This window comes from Vespula vulgaris, chromosome 10 (genome assembly GCF_905475345.1).
Source record: "Vespula vulgaris chromosome 10, iyVesVulg1.1, whole genome shotgun sequence".
Classification (NCBI taxonomy): Eukaryota; Metazoa; Arthropoda; class Insecta; order Hymenoptera; family Vespidae; genus Vespula; species Vespula vulgaris.
Genome location: NC_066595.1, coordinates 5,829,632 through 5,847,524, shown reverse-complemented (window position 1 = coordinate 5,847,524; position 17,893 = coordinate 5,829,632). Strand labels below are relative to the sequence as shown.

Below are 17,893 nucleotides of genomic sequence, written 5' to 3'. Positions count from 1 at the left end.
AAAAAAAAAAAGAAAAAAAGAAAGAAATTTTATTATTATTATTATATATATATATATATATATATATATATATATATATATATATATAGACACATATATAAAAAGAAGAACGTTTTACAGTAATATTTCTCGTATTTTCTGAATGCTCCGCGAATGTACTTTTTGATATCGAAAAAAGGATCAAGAAGATCTCAGAGATGATATACCAAGTGAAATAATATTTCACTACTGGCTCTTCTATATATCGTGGTTTATGTTATTCCTACCGTTTCTTTAAGTGTATACTCCTTAATGGAAGCCGACGATATAAGAAAAAGGTCCTTCTTACGGTTGATGATAATCTATCTCAATTATCTTTACCATATGATGTCTTCTTTGAATAAAGAATGCATCTCACATTTATTATTCTCAGTTAATAACGCAATCTCTTAAATTACACGTATGTATGATTCATCCATTGGTATATAAATAATCGTATATGAAATCGCAGCAATATAAAGTAAGTTTTACTGTTCCATTCGATTTCTTCTCATCGTTAAGCTATTAGATCGTCGAGCAAATTATAATAAATCGTTCGATCGAGCTTTGAAAAATGAAGAAAATGCTTGAAAGTATCAGATACGCTATCAGATACCAATAGCTTCGAAAAGAATGAAATAAGTAGAAGTAGAACACAGAAGAAAAATGAAATAACCAAGCTGCTGTGTCTCAAGCGGATAATAAGTAAGTTTTATATATATATATATATATATATATATATATATATATATATCTGTGAACGAGTATCGTATAACCATTGTACGATTTCACGGTCACGAGAGCGTGGAAGTGGCTTTCCACGATGCTGTAAAAAAAAAAGGAAAGAAAAAAAAAGGAAAAAAAAAATATATGCACTTGTTAAAGCAGGTGTTGAAAGTCAACGAAACGACGACAACCTATCAAAAGCTGTCCACACGTTTGACATTTACATCGGAGGGTGGATGGACGTGGGGGAGGAGTGGAGAACGAGATCATATATTTCATGAATGGACAAACACTCGATGTTATTATTACTGTTACGAGAATTCCACGTTAACACGTGCATCGTTCAACAAAGGACGATATTGTTTCCATAAAAAGATCACAATCAACGAATCGAAGTACCAAAATTAATTAATTAATTATATCGATAAATAAAAGCAAGAAAATTAATTAATAATATCGACTTAAAATTATTGACAATGTATTAAATGTATCCAACGATCGATAGAATTAAATATTAATTAAGAAGAGCCAACATTATAAATACTTTCCATTTTTTTTTCCATTCGATAGTTACCCTCCTATATTTCCCTCCGATAATATAGATAAGAAAGTTAATTAACTTTGACCATTCCCGATATTTTATCGTCTACCCTCTCTGTCCTTTCGTTGCGAAGACTACGATTACATTTTGCGTAACACGTTCTCAATTGAAACTGTGCGCGAGGGAAACGAGGGTTGAGTCCGATGCAACGGCTGCAATTTGGAACAAGCGGACGTAGGCGAAAAGGAGTTTTATGAAAGTTTAGAGACGACTTACGGGAAAACGTTAAGGAGAACAGTGATAACCTCTTTTCAACTTTCTTCCGACACCCTAGGAAAATTCATAAATTAATAGATACACAGAGAAAGTATACCAGTAAAACGATGCTATCATAAGGGACTATACTATCCCTATGGGCGAGTGCTAACTTTGACGATAACTTATCTAAAATAGTTTCAAAGAGAGATGTTCACGAAATTCTCCAAATTTTCGACATCGTAAAATAGGGCTAGACTGAGCAGGACCTCAAGTTTTCTTAAGTTACAATGAACGCTCGCGATAATTCGCAAAATCGTAAAGTATTTCTCTATGAGAAGAGTTTCAATGAGAATAAAATGATACCTTACCGACTGACTAACCAATCTATCAATCAAGGTAATATCTATATTAGAAAATCATCGAGGATATTTCGAATAATATAACGCTCTAATAATTTCGATAATACCGTACTGACCGATATCTCCTTTCCAAATATATGTAGATAAATACTTATCTACCTATGATCCTTCATTCAAATTAAAAGGATTCGCGATATGCTCTCTCTCTCTCTCTCTCTCTCTCTCTCCCTCTCTTTCTCTCTTTCTTTTTTTTTCGTAAAGAAAAAGTTGGGATAGTTTGGATCTAACGGTGATTCGGTTGCTTCGCGAAGAAACGAGGAAAACTTGGAAGATTCGTCCGGGAGGAGTTCTTGAATTGGAATGGAAAAGGAACGGGAAGAGTTCTAATCGATTAGACATCCGGAGCAAAACTCCTTGGTGCTTGCCAATTTCAGTGGTACTTCGCGTCTTGTAACCTACAGTACAAGTTTCCGCGCTTTTCTTTCCTTCTCTCTTTCTTTACGAGGCCGAATGCAATAGGAGAAAAGAAGAAATTGCCAAAGTAGTACATTGTCGAATCTGTCTTTCTTTCTCACTCTCTCTTTTTCTCTTCTCTTCTACAAACGAATTCCTTCCTAACGAACGTTTCTCTCTCTCTCTCTCTCTCTCTCTCTCTCTCTCTCTCTCTCTCTCTCTCTCTCTCTCTCTCTCTCTCCCTCTCCCTCTTTTTCATTCTCTTTCTATTTCTCTTTCTCTCTCGACGAACAACAAAGTTCGAACGCGAAATAACGATTTTATCTGAAGCTTTCGTCATGGAGAGGAAAAAGAAGAAGGAGAGAGAAAGTGAGAGAAGAGAAGAGTGTGTGAGAAAGAGAGGAGTTGGGTGGACAAAAATCATACTCAAAATTCGATATTCCCTAATTAATTTCCATAATTAACGAGACCGAGTACTCGTACGACTTTTCTCCTAACAAGCATTCGTTTTCTCGTGGAAATTACAAAATTAGAGCGTCATGATTGCCATTCTGCTCGAAGATTCGCCAAATAAAATCTCGGAAACAATTATCGTTATTTTCCACGAAAGGTTCCTCTCGACTATTTATTCAACCCTAGAGTAGAAACTTTGATATTCCACTTCCCACTTGTAAAATAATTAATTAATCATTAAACCTGTATAAGTTTGCGAATTTACGTCGCTAGGAGCGATCTTTTTGAAGGGCCTTTTTCTTGCTTCGCAGAGTGGAAAATCTTTTATTTAATCATTATTCAAGACTTCAAGACTTCTTTTCTTTTATCCTTTTCTCATCAACTTGCTTCTCTCTGTCTGTCTTCCTTTTTCTCTACTCGCACCTTTTTCCTGATAACATCCATTGCCCTATTTACTTGTTCCGCGACAAACTTTGTCCGAAAGAAAAATCTATTAAACAAAGAAAAAAAAAAAGAAAAAAGAGTGTAGAAAATCGACGTTGCAATGTTTTTATTAAATTTACTTTCAACGTATCAGAAACTCGTTGTCATTAAAAATAAAAAAAAAAAAGAGAGAGAGAAAACAGTAACTTTATTCGATTATATGGTCAGTAGGTTCGGTTCCGCAAGCGTTACGCGAATAAAGAAACTTTACTATATATATTATAGAGGTTTACATAATGAAGGAGTAGCGGGTTAAGGGGGAGGGAATGTAAAGCACAGCCCGTACCAGGGCGAAACGTTTCTCTCCAGAATGTGTCGGATGATAAAATACCGCGTAAATAAACTTTAAACGATGTAGTTTTTCGACTGCACAAGTAAAATATGTGAATTTTACTCGACTATTTTAAATGTACATATATATGTTTTATATGTATATATGTGTATATATATTATATCTATATGTATATCTGACTATTGTAAAATAAAGATGACGAATTAATCTATTCAATGTTTTCTACATTTCAACGGGCTTACACACACGAGATCACATAACTAGCTATTTAAACACCTTTACAAGCAAAAACTTAAACATCACATAATTTATACAATGAAAAAGTAGACAGAGTAGATAAAGATGCTGTAAGAGAAATAACTACAAATGTATTAAGAATAGTTACAGTTTTTAGACGCAAAGTTAAAAGATTACTATGAAGATTAGTAACAGATATATGTGTATATTACGTAAGACTTAAGATATGTAATATATGATATTCAACAAAGTTAAACCAACTGTAAAAAAATTGAGGAATTTTATCATGACAGGAAAAGAGGAAAGAAGAGAGAGAGGAGAGAGAGAGAGAAAGAGAGAGAACAGTGTAATAACGAGACTTCTAATAGAACATACTACTAGTTTAACATCATCATACATATTTAAACAGAAAAGTCAAACAAAGTAGAAAGATTACGACAAGTATTTAACATATATTAATATATCACAGATCAATGGCATGCAAAAAATGAAAACACATTCTTGTAAAATTGTTCACAAATATTAAATAACGATAAATAAAATTTAAATATATTAATAAACTTTCGCAAAAGTCTTGATATATTGGAGAAAATATAAAGTATCTGTAAGTAGATATCGACAATAAGCATAGTCATAGTTCGTTTTAAAAAATAAAATTAAAGGAAAAAAAAAAAAGAAAGAACAATTTCTAAGAAGAGATAAAAGTCATTGAATTAAGTTCTCGTTTCTTCGCTTCTCGTTCTCTTTTTCGAACAAGTTGTCTGACAACTGCAACGATCGTGTTCGTCGTTCCATATCGATCGGAACGAAACGAGCACAACTATATTTTCCGATGCTTTAAGCTATCCTTTAAAAAGACATATTTTCTCTCGCTAACCTCTAATAGCCCTATCGTCATATCTCCAACCCTCCTAGCAGTTATCGTTGATCGAACGACCAGTTTCATTCTAGCCTTACATCATTTTTATGCTCACTATATTTCTGAGATCGGTCAAAATGTTCAGACACGAATGATGCATTATTTAGAATGCAATTCGGTCGAAACCACTGAACCATCTCGGTTGGTCGCGGTCAAAAGCAAACGAGAGATAAAAATACTACATAAAGACGGTATACACATAGGACCAATGTACATATTTGATTACGTTAGTAATATGTGTACGTATATATGTGTGTATCTATATAATATGTACAGAAAAAAAATATATATACTTTCTAATGGATAAAAGCTTCTACGGAAAATCGATAGCATTGAATTCTAATAAAATTCGATTACTCTTACATTTACTTTGAATTACTCCACCTCTCTTTCTCTTTCTCTCTTCTTTTCGTGTGTGTGTGTGTGTGTATGCGTTAAAAAAAGAAGAATAGGTATTTGAGAGAAGAGTACAAGCTTTAAAATTCATTGAACTACCGCGCAACGAGAACCCTTTTCCCTATTTTCCTCCCAACGCGAGGTGTGGCGCATGAATCGCATATGTGCTGAGAGATTGCATTATTTAAATGTAATTTCTTCTTCGATCGTCAACAAGAGCCAACTAGATAAGCTTTAAGTCGTAACCTAGTTGTAACCTGCTCGTAATAATCCTGTCGCGTAAACTCCGTAGTATGTTAGTCGTTTATTTAACAAGAAAAATATTTTTTATACCGTCCTATTTTATCTAGTATCATCCTTCCTGACGAATACGTTTCTCTTACTGTCTTGATCTGAAAATAATTTTAATATACGAATATAAGATGAAGTTTTCGATTCATTTGAAGAAAGAAGCTTAATTGACACGATCAGAAAATATTTTTTACATCGTTTTCTTTTATTTAGTATCATCCTTCCCGGCGAATACGTTTCTCTTACTGTCTTGATCTGAAAACAATTTTAATATACGAATATAAGATGAAGTTTTCGATTCATTTGTAGAAAGAAACTCAAATGACACGATCAAAACACGAGCGTTTCCTCCCCTCGAATACGGAGTAATTGAAAGACCGTGTTGAGGTCGTTAATCCATCCTAAATTACGTTCTCGGTGTTACTTCGGGCCCTTCTTTACGACCCTTACACAAACACAGCTTTTTGGGATTAAACACGCCGCATCCCCTCTCCTTCCACCACTCTCTCTCACCTCTTCCTCCTCCTCCTCCGCCCCCACCTCATCCCACAAGACTCATTAACGATCGTGAGTTAATTAAGCACGACGATAAATTACCACTCGATTATACGTGCCTAGAAAGTCTTCGAAAGGACTTCCGTGCGTGATCGAACGCTAATCCTTTCTCGATTTACTTTTTCTTTTCAATTCGAGAAATGAATTTACGTATTCCTTTCTCATAAAATTTAGCGTTACGTAAGCTTGTTAAAAAAAAAAAAGGCGTAAAAGAAAAAACAAATAACGAAAAAAGTGTTCTCTTTCAACTTTGACCACGCCGACGACTAATCGACATTTACTTTTCTTTGAACTAGCTACGAAATGATCGTTGTAAAAGTTTAAAATGAACGAGAGAGAGACAGAGAGAGAGAGAGAGAGAGAGAGAGAAAGAGAGAGATGTCCGACTGGTGGAGACCCTTACGCTCGGACTCCTGCGGTTTATGGCGTTAATTTAATCTGCATTTGAATTTAATTAAAATACGAGTGCACGGACGCGAAATACGCCCGCCGTTGACAACTTTATGCAAATTGAAGCGGAGCTTGGAATCGAAGCAACGTAAGTACTAATTTATGCTTCTCCGACTACGAAGACGTAAGCTCAATTTGTATATGTATGTATATATGTATGTGTATGTGTGTGTGCATGTGTACATATATAAATACATATATGTATATTTAAACTTTTAGTCTCTTTAAAATCAGGTTTATGTTGCTCTTATCGACATTCCATTTACTATTTTTTTTTTTATATCTAAAACTCTTGATATTCGAGCTTACCAATTCTTCTATCTGTCTACCTCCTCCCCCTCTCTCTCTCTGCTATAAAAAAAAATAAAGAACAAAAAGAACAATAATAACAACAATCTCGATCAAATTTATCTTGGCACGTATACAAGAGAACACGATGAACGGTCTCGTAGATGAATGAAGAGAAGAGAGAGAGAGAAAAAGATGGAACGTATTCGTAATCTGATGGGAACGTACGTACGTACGTACGTACGTATGAAAAATGCATGCAACTGGAAGGATCGTTATGCTAATCCTCGAGTACGACACGCCAGTTTTATATACAAAACGACGTGTGTCGATTCATAGTTACGTCCTTTATACAAACACACAAACGAGAATCTAACCACACATCGATGGTAATTAAAACTGTCCGTTGTATTTACACACCGAGTGAATAATTCGCCTCCATTCGACATTGTTTTCGTCTTACCTTTATGTTTTTCATTATACAAACGTCTAAGTATTCGTCTAACGTATCTTCGTATCTAGTTTAATTACTTTCGATCGTCTTGAACATTATTAATATTTCAGAAAATTGATTAATATTTAAGAGAAGAAAACGATACAACGAACTAAAATGAACACTCTCGTTTCGCTATTAAACCTAATACATGTGCTTATATCTTTTTGACGAAATAAAATTAAAAGAAAAGAAAAGCACTTAACTATATAAATCGAGCTTCGAATCCGAATATTTTTTATAGTGACGAAAAGAAAAAGGAAAAGAAAAGAAAGAAAAAAAAAAATTAGAAACAGGATCGAACGTAACATAACGTCAGAAAATTACAGTTCTCCTTGGTGGCATATACGAAGCGTACTATGTAAGTTACTGGGCGGAGTCCAAGCGGATGTTGATATCGCGCTTAATAAAATGGCCGAGTCCTTTATAAAACAAGGCAAGGTTTCTGTACGGTCGTTGGACGATCAAATGATAATTTTCGCTTAACTTTAGCCATTGTGTAAACACGGTAGCGAGATTATTATTAATGCACGGTAAAATCAGCGTGAGGCTCTTTGTGTTACGTAATCTTTGGTCCTATTTCGACATGAAAAGCCCTATTCTGCTCCTTCCTTCCTTCCTTCCTTCCTTCCTTTCTTCTTCTTTCCTTCTGTTTTCTTCTCTTTTCCTTTCTTTTGTCATTTACCTCGTACCGCGTTAGAAAAGCAAATTTGACGATTCGAACACCTCAAACGAGAACGAATAGCACGTTAAATAACGATTTCGTTTTCGCCGGATGGACTTCAGAGTTTGGTACTTGGTTTTCATTATTACGAGAAGCGTTATTCCGGCAGGTGCTCGAGACTAACGACCGTTTAATTATTCAGCTTTAATTGCGAGCCTCTTATTAACGGCGTACGTGCATTACGCGCGATACGCTTCCATTTCGAGCGAACTCCGGACGAGCGAGTAATTCGTTTCCTTCTTTTCCGGAAAATTATATCGTCCTTGCCGGTAGTTTTGCGTTTTCGTTTCGCCGAACTATTTTTCTCGAATATTAAGCGCAGATATACGTATCTATATGAGAACGCAGGTGATATGTAAACATATATATATATATATATATATATATATATATATATATATATATACGCATGAATTTTCGGAGTAACCTTTAAAGTTAAAGAATTCAAAGTTACACATTTATCTTCATTTTCACGTTTCATCAATCGCTAATCGTATAAGAATCCTAACGTCCATGATAAAATATCTATCTTCTTCTTCTAAATAATTTTATATATTACGCATAATAAATATTAATTTTATATAAACGTATAATAAATATTTAACCTATCTATACTTAAATATAACGCTAAATCGCTTTATCGTTAATAAGTAGTACGTTTTAATTTCACATATCTTAAAACGGGTTCAACTATCAATATATTAAAAATTATTGTAGTTTGACTTACGTATGGAGAAGAGTGAGATCGTAATCTGGCTTCCACTGAGTTTAATAAAACCATAATAGAATAACACTACCAATTAAGAAGATATTATTTAGTTTAATTATAACGATATAACGAGATGTTCATCTCTCCGCGTCTCGGCACATACTACGTACTTACTCGTGCCAGTTTATACAGGTTTCGTCGATGATAAACAACAAAAGGAAAGAAACAAAACAAAGCAAAACAAATGCCTGGAGAATTTCCGAGAAAAGCACGAAGCAAAGATCTTCGAGCGACAAAGAAAAACAAAAAGGACAACAACTGTCTGCCGCTTTATTCGAAAATAGAAATGTAAATATTTTGCTTTTTATGTAAGAGAGTGTAAACGTCCGGTCACGTTAACGCGTTGCTCTTTTATAAATGAGATCGTTTTCAATACGCATTTATAAATTGAAATTAATTTCAATAATACATCTTTTTTTTTTCATGGGTTTCAATAATTATGCAAAGACAATATATAATTTCAAGGATATTATACGTGCTATGTAATCATATTATATAAAATGATTTTTAATTCTAAAGTGAATATACGTAGATTATTAAAATAATATTTGATTTGAAGTGTTAATAAATTGAAAATGTTTAATGATAGTATCATTAATTATACTTTCTATCTCTGTTTTTAAGAGGATTGTCTAACCGAGGATTAACAATAAAAAATTAATTAAAAAGAAAAAATATTATCGTTTTTAGATTAATCCAATTATTCGATCTAAAAATATTCATAAAAAATTCGAATCTATTCGTCCAAGATTCGAATGTATTTGTAAATACCGTTTATCAAAATGTAAATTAAAAAAAAAAAAAGAAAGAAAGAAAAACCTATTTCAAAATAATATACATACGGACTTCATTTATATGGCATGAAATAGAGTATTATTTACTACGATAATCGCGTATTTTTTGTATACTTTTTAAATCGATTTATTTTCAACGAATCGAAAAATAATTAATCTTTTCGCTACGATAATCCTGCGTGTCAGAACATCCCAATACTGAATAGATATTTGACGCATTTTATACCACCAATCGACAGGTGTTTTTTAATTTCATTTTTATTAGTTAATATCAGAGATCTGATTTTCCCATTATTCTAATATAATACCTACGTACAATATACGATCCCGATAAAAAAAATATTCGCATAGCTTCTTATTAATAAATTTATATCTTTATATTAAACAAATAATAATTATTAAATATATTTGTAAATAATATTAAATGCATCCGATATTCTTATAAAAAAATAAGGTTAATAATATATTCAAAGATATAAAAAAATATATAAAATGAAGAGCAAGTGCGGCTATATTTATAAATATTGAAAATTCTATAAAATTGATGAGAAATACGATAAATTTTCACGAAATAAACGAGAAATAAGATTATTTTTAATCTCGATTACTTTTAATCGATATACTTCGTGCGATATACGATATTACCAGTATATCGAATTAAAAAGATATCTCCAAAAAAAGAAAAAAAGAAAATAAAAAGACGAAGGACGATCTCTATTAACGTCTGTCAAAGACAGTAGCAATGATTTTTTTGACAACGAATAAACGAGTATATTAATTTTTATATCTTTTTATCCTACGAATGATTGTATAAAATTTTATTCTATTATGAAACGACGTTGACTGGACTTCGATCCTTCGACAGATTTGACATTTTATTGAAAATAATAACAATCGAGAATAAATAATCGAGAAGGAAGTTTCATTCGTTCCGAAAAAGAAAAAAAAAATAGAAGAAAAAAAAATAAAAAAAATCCACCTACGTTTATTTTCCTCTACTATTTCAATCCTTTTTCTATTTCTTTCTTTTTCTTTCTTTTTTTTTTTCTTTTTTTTTTTGTCGAGATATACGAAGATCATCCACGCACGATTTTACGAATTATTCGACGCGACAGCTTATTGTCAGACATCGTGAACAGCTGTCGATAATCGAGACGAGTCTTTCGTTAACACAGAGGCTCTAGTTAAAGCTCGTCGTTATCGGCAATTCCTCTTCCTTTTTATCGATTCTTTTTCTATATTCTTCCTATGACGTTCGAATGTCTGACATACGAAAGGAAAAAAGGAAGGAAAAACGAAGTATCATAAAAGAAAGAAAAAAAGAAATAATAAAAAGATAAAAAAAAGGGGAGAGAGAAAGAGAGATAGAGGTCTAGTAAGAAATTATTTTCATTTGTCAAGCGATAAAACTCATTTTTATGATACACACAACAGACTAAACAAAACGAACTCTATCCGTGTCCTTACTGCGACGATAGAAACGATAAAAACGAGAAGAACCAATTAAATTAAACTCATTAGCACGCTTAGGTACTTCCGGAGATATCGAAAAGAGTCTCATCTTTTATGGTTTCTTTTATCCTTTCTCTCTCTCTCTCTCTCTCTCTCTCTCTCTTTTTTTTTTTTATTTTTTCAGTATCATTTTTTTCTTTTCTTTTCTTCTTTGTTTTGAAGCACTCTCTCCCTCTTTCCCTCTTTCTCTCTTTCTCTCTCTCTCTCTCTCTCTCTCTCTTTAATTTCATCCAATAGCTCGAAGTTTCCTACGCGTTTGTACTAAAGAAAGAAAAAAAAAAGGGAAAAAAAAATAATCAAGAAAATCGAAGTCAAAATTTAATTTAAAGCTGCAATAAACCGCTGAACTTTTTATATCATGAATTTCATCTTCGAGTTCATCTTTACGCTTCGAGATTTTTCAGGATATCTCAATCAAAAGTTCGAATAAATTAATTAATCGTGAACGACGATCTCTTCCAATCGTATGATCATTTTCTTTCATCTTTGAACTCCTCGTAAGAGACATCTTCGCGGTTTCGACTTTTTTTCAAGCATGAATTAATAAAAGGATAGAAAGATGGACGAACAAACGGAAATGAAAGAAGAAGATTTTTGGGAAGGTAAGTTTCACCGTACAGAAGACGATTTATGATGTTACATAGAAAGAAAGGAAAAATATATATATATATATATATATATATATATATATATATATATATATAGAGAGAGAGAGAGAGAGAGAGTGAGAAAGAAAGAGAGAAACAGAAAGGAAAACTCAAAGGAGAATATATATATATATATATCCAAATGGATTTGAACTAGTCTCGAGCTTTGTGCGATAAGATCACTGAGAAGCATACAATGTTGAAATTATCTCGAGTCTTCGTTCTCTATCTCTTGCACGTATGCCAAGAGATGAAAACGAGAGACTGAGAGACAGAGAAAGAGAAAGAGAGGGAGAGAGAAAGAGAGAGAAACATCTATAAGACAGCATCGTTGTACCAAAACCACTTTCCTCTTCACCACGTTGCGTCCATTTCGCCCGAACGAATTTATCCTGCGCCCGGATTTCTGTTGTCTCTTTAGGCTCATTATCAAATACACCTCACTCGCTGAATTGCCTTGTTTCTCTTTCTCTTGTTCTATTCCCTCCTCTCTCTCTCTCTCTCTCTCTCTCTCGTTCTATTTCTCCCTGTTTCTCTGTCTCTCTTTCTCTTTCTCTCTTTCGTCCCTTGACTCCTATCCCCCTTTCACAATTTTCCTTTGTGTCTGAAATGATCTTGCGTCTCGATTTATAAGACCGAGTGATATGAGAGCGAGTCAGCAAAAGTAGCAACGGTATCACCATCAAGCAACCCCTTCTAGTACCGTCGGTGTTCGTAATGGTGGTGGTAGCGGTGGTTATTTGTCTCTCGAGAGTTATAATACTCGCTTTACTACTCCTCGTAAAGAAGCGCTTTTGCGCTAAATAAACTCCATCGAAATGGGTAGGAAGGAAGGAGGTTGCAAAATACATCCCGTTAGCCTCTCGAGAAGCTAATAAAAAGGCTTTTAATATTAGTACATCGCAGAAGCGTTAGGAAAGAGAGAGAGAGAGAGAGAGAGAGAGAGAGAGAGAGAGAGAGAGAGAGAGAGTCAACCGGTTTGATTTCAATTTCGTTAAATTCACCTTTCTTCACGGTTAAGAATCAACTAGGACAGAAATTACATATTTAAGATATAAGAGGTATTGTGATTCCTCAAGCGAAAACTTTCATCAAAGTGCCATAATATCAGGAAATAAATATTTATTTATAAATCGTTCAACGTACCAGCGTCCGAAAGTTTTGAACTTTCGAACACGTTGCCGACGTGGAAGGAATGAACGTACCGGAGAGTTGGCGAAGTTCATTCAATCTGTGTACTTGACACATAGTTTCCAGCGGCGCAGACGGAGACGTACCACTACGCTATGCGGATAGATTAAACAATTACATCCTCAAGTTCCTAGATTCCCGGGATTTCGGGTCAGGTCAAATGACCAAAAGTGGTTTCGCAATGGAGAGAGAGAGAGAGAGAGGAAGACAAAGAGACAGAGATAGAGAAACAGAGAGGTAGAGAGAGAGAGAGAGAGAGAGAGAGAGAGAGAGAGAGAGAGAGAGAAATGTGTTTGTAACATTCGAAATATTCCTTGGGATAGGAAATTCACTTCAAGGCCCATCTTAGACAGACTCCTTTACAAGTTTAATTATGATTTAAAGGACCGTGAATTTCTCTAGACGTTTAGATGAAAAGAAATATTTCGAACGAACGATAATAACGAAAAGAAATATTTCTTTCGTTCGTTTTATCAAATTTATCATTCCCCACGCAATTCATTTCTTTTAAAACGTTTCAGGACTATAAATCCGAATCACGAAGCTTATTCTCACACGCTCGAAAGGAAGAAAACGATGATAGGTCTAAAGGCAACGGGTTCGTTAGATACCAAACGTCTGCTGCAACCACGAAGCTTGTGCCTTCTTAAAAGGGTTGTAAAACTTTCCGGACATGATCGATCGCCAGACATTATTTATCGTTACGGTACTATCACGTCGAGGTTAGCCTGCCCCTGCCGTATCTCGCTATGAAAAATTCAAATCTCGTACTTTTCGAACTTTCGTCCTCGATTAGATCTCTTTCTTTTTTTTTTTATCTTTTTCTATCTTGTACTTACGAAAGGGGTAAAAAAAATCAAATGCGTTCTACAAAATCACAGGAAGTAGACGATGATCGTCCAATTTGCAACTTTCCATTCAAACAATGGTACAAATTGAATAGATATCAATAATTATTATATCATCAATGAATGGGATGATTGGGAATATTTTCATTCCTCTTTTTCTTTCACGCCTCTTTCTCTCTTTTCTTATTATTTTTTTTTTTTTACATACACTTGAACAATAGAATTCGGAAAAAAAGAGAACAATCGATATTTCATCGGAACGTGTCGCTCGAGTTTTGTGATAACTCGACACTGTATAAATCAACTCTTCGTAACATTCCACAATAGGTCGGTCGATTCGAAGATTCTTTTCTTGGGAAATCCGGAAAGCATAGCTGCCAGCGAATTTCACGTTACCTATCTCGATGGCCGATTAATCTCGCACACGTATTCGTCCCTTTCCACGAGGCACGTATATCGACAGGTCTAAGCAATTTCTTTCGAACCTTCTCAGCTCCTTTCTCTTCTTCCCCCTTTTTTTCTTGCTCCTTCCTTTGGTTCTTTCTCACGTTGAGGTATTGTCAGTATTAAAAATGAAGAGAGAGAGAGAGAGAGAGAGAAAAAAAAAAGGGAGAAAGAGAAAAAGAGGTGGCACAGCTCGATCACCAGACTGCACGATGCGAGCTGACGTATGAGAATACGCTTTTTATCTTCTCCGGAATCTATTTAGAAAAATGATCTCTCCCACCATTCCTTAAGCCCTTCAATCTAATACATTAAACATACCTCATATTTTATAATCTCATAATCTCATACGGTTAGAAATAATGTAGAAAGGAGATAATTAATTCAAGGAAATTAATTAATTAATCCGAAGAAATTGTTGAACGTATTTAAAGTGGTAGAATTTGATAATAATTTCGCTCGACGAATAGATCTTTAAATTATAAAAAATATATATACATAAACTCATACTCGTGGTAACGTAGTGCAATAGTAGTTCATAAAGCAAGAGGTAGAGAGAAACAGCGGAACGAGTTTTGTTTGTCAAAGAGAACCAAGACCGCCGTTGGGACACTACGTTGGTGCAGTATTGTTCGCGAGCAATAACGGAACTCTGAACAATCAGGATGTCCTGAGGAGTGATTTGCAGCTGGACGGATTCCAATTCGGCGCTGAGCTTTCGTCAGACAAATCTACTCGTTGCTATTCTCTGATCGATTATTGTAATGAATACCTCGCGGACATATACACACACCTGATATAACGATAAAATGGAATTATAAAATGAATCCGAATAAAATTGATATCCTTGTGAATTTCAAATGAATTTTATGATAGTGCCAGGTTTTCGTTTCTTCCGTAAGTTATGGAGCTAATATCGTTCCCTCGGTCCCTACGTATTCTTATCGTATAACAGAAGCTGGACTTTTAATGGCTGCTACTATAAGGAACTAATAGTATTAGCGCTAGCAGACGCTCGAGCTCTGGGAAACAATTAACTTGAAAGGCACATCGAGTCTTTTAGCGAGAGGAGTAGATTACCTGGTATACCTAGCTCGCTGGCTTCGTTAGACGTGGTTATTCACATAGATATATGTAATATCATCCTCGATCGACTGCAAATTCCGTGGCTAACTTATAAAAGCCGTTTCCGGCATTAAAACTTGTACATAATCGGAAGGGTCTGATATACTTTTTTCTTTTCTTTATATATATATAATATAAAATCTCGCGACTTCGTTCAAGAATTAATAAAGTAAACGTAAAATATAAATTACTATCTCTGTAAATTATTTTACGTAATTACTAAAGATAGTAATAAATATTCTGTTGAATGTTAAAGTTTGACTTATCTCCCATTAATCGTTTAAAAATGTTACGATATAAATATCGTAGCGATTAAAACATGGCGAATAATATCGAATTGTTTGTTCTATATAAACAGTCATGTAGAATCTACGGAAACAGAAGCAGATTTAGAATGAATTGATAACGAGTACAGGAAGAGTATCTTCCTCGGTCGATTATTATAAAAGACAACTGAAAATTTCCTTTTCTAACAAAGCGATCTCGTCGAATAATTTTCTGAATACAATTAGTTCAAATTGTCTTATTGGCGAGTAATTCGTAAGGACGACAAAAACTTTCATTTTTTACATCGTCGAACCCCTAAATATTTTATATTGAATGTATGCGATAACAAATTAAAGAGAAAAAGAAAAATAAAAAAAAAGAAGATTCTAATGGAATCTTATGCAGTTTTATGCTCGTAAAAATACAACCACTCTTCCGTTCTTTCATATTAGAAGGAAAAAAGAAGACAAAAAAAAAAGAAAAAGAAACAAAGAAACGTGCACATAATTTCCTTTCATTACCAAGGAAAGTACAATGCTACAAATCAGGAGTTAACTACGACGGAAACAAAAGATACGACGGCCTACCGTCGACAAATTTTACTGCTTGCTCCGTTTTCCATTTGTCTTAAGAAAAAAAAAAGAAAAAAGGAAGGAAGAAAGGAAGGAAGAAAGGAAGGAAAGAAGGAAGGAAAGAAGGAAGGAAGGAAGAAATAGATAGATAGATAGATAGACAGATAAATAGAGATAAAGAGAGAGAGAGAGAGAGAATGACCGAAGGAAAAGAGAAAGAGAAAGAGAGAAAAAATTGAGAAGAGTTGAACGTGCTTATTTAACGCGTCAAGATCCGCAACTTCATCTCGCGCGAGCGAGCTTTTAAAAAGATAAGAAGTGACTCTTTTAGAATGACAAATTCCACTTTGACGTAATCCGTTCGCCCCTTATTTATTCTCTCAATTCGATCGGCTTTTACTTCTTCGAAAGAAAACCTTCGAAATCCTCAAAGAAAATCCTTTCTTTTTTTGTATTTTCCTTTCCTTTTTTCTAAGTACGAAGTACGCTGTTCAATCCGTTGTAAAAACATTGTAAATGAGAGAAATTTGGTCTCCTCTACGTGTGTACTTTGTCGTAGGGAGATCTGCCTCGGAGGAAAAGACAAAAAAATAATAATAATTAAATAATAAAAGAAAATAAATAAATAAGTAAATAAAAAAAAAAAAGAGAGAAAAAGATATAAAAAGAGGATCATGTCGATTCATGCGAAAGATCAATTCGCTTAACGATCAACATCGGTTAAAATCCGAGAGAATAACGCTAGTTCCGGCTGACTGACTATGCTCTGCTTCAAATCGCTCGTGTATCGTCCCGGTGTAGCCACACGTCGAACCCGAACGGACTACGCGTCACCATTTCTATTGTTTCCAACTGACAGATCGTTATTGCCGAATTAACGCATCGCGAAACAGCCAACGGCAATGTGTCCTCGAATCTAACGGCTCGTGCAACATTCATCGGCCATTGTAACGTGATCGAGAGAATGAGAGAGCAAAAAACAAAAAGAAAGAGAGAGAGAGAGAGAGAGAGAGAGAGAGAGAGGCCCCTGGAAAATCGAAGTGACAGCAACCGCAGTGGTGGAGCAACCCGAAGGATTTACCTTGGATACCATCGTCCCAGGAGTGAGTGAGTTGAGTGAGTGAGTGAGTGAGTACGTCTATGTATGTGCGTGGGTGTGTGTGTGAGAGAGAGAGAGAGAGAGAGACTCCTGACGTTTCAGCAGCGAAGCCCTGAACACATAGATCGAGCGACAGCAGCAAGGGTCGAAGCTACATGATTAATTTAATCTAACCCTCCACACCACTCACCGCTCCGTATATGTTCGCTAGGGCCTCGATTGCCCTTCCGGCCTCCTAAAACCGACGCTGCGAGCTCGGTAAACAGCGGCATTATTAATTCTAATGCTATTAAAATTCGATAACCGACCGACCAGATCTCGCCGCTTTCATCCCAGCTACCAGGAACGAGACAGGGAATAAAGTAATGACTTTAGTGTCGTGAGTGAGCTATCCTCCTATACAGGTCGTATTATAGAACGCTTTCACGGATATATGCAGTATGTAATATCTAGTTATGTGTATATGTATGCATATATGCCTTGATACACGTATATGCTGTGTATGTTTGTATGTACGTACGTATGCGTGTGTGTGTATGCACTATGCACACACTTATGGCTAATCGTTATATATAAATTATATGTAGACGCTCGACTTTCCAACCACGTATAAATTTAGCGACTAATAATAGAAATAGTCGAAAATTATCGAATAAATCACTTGATTGCACAACGTCGCACAGATAATG

The 17,893-nt window shown here is 34.7% G+C and overlaps 1 protein-coding gene across 5 annotated transcripts in view; it reads right to left on the bottom strand.

The window, feature by feature from the left end:
• The window catches only part of LOC127067060 (putative polypeptide N-acetylgalactosaminyltransferase 9), a 170,466-nt gene that overhangs the window by 113,818 nt on the left and 38,755 nt on the right, over window positions 1–17,893 (bottom strand). For 2 of the 5 annotated variants that reach the window (XM_051001559.1, XM_051001558.1), the window contains exon 1: window positions 8,664–9,127. The exons of the other annotated variants lie outside the window; for them this stretch is intronic. The gene's annotated coding sequence lies outside the window, so the exon portion shown is untranslated. Of the gene's footprint in view, window positions 1–8,663; window positions 9,128–17,893 lie in introns of those variants that run through there. 5 annotated transcript variants of the gene reach the window in all.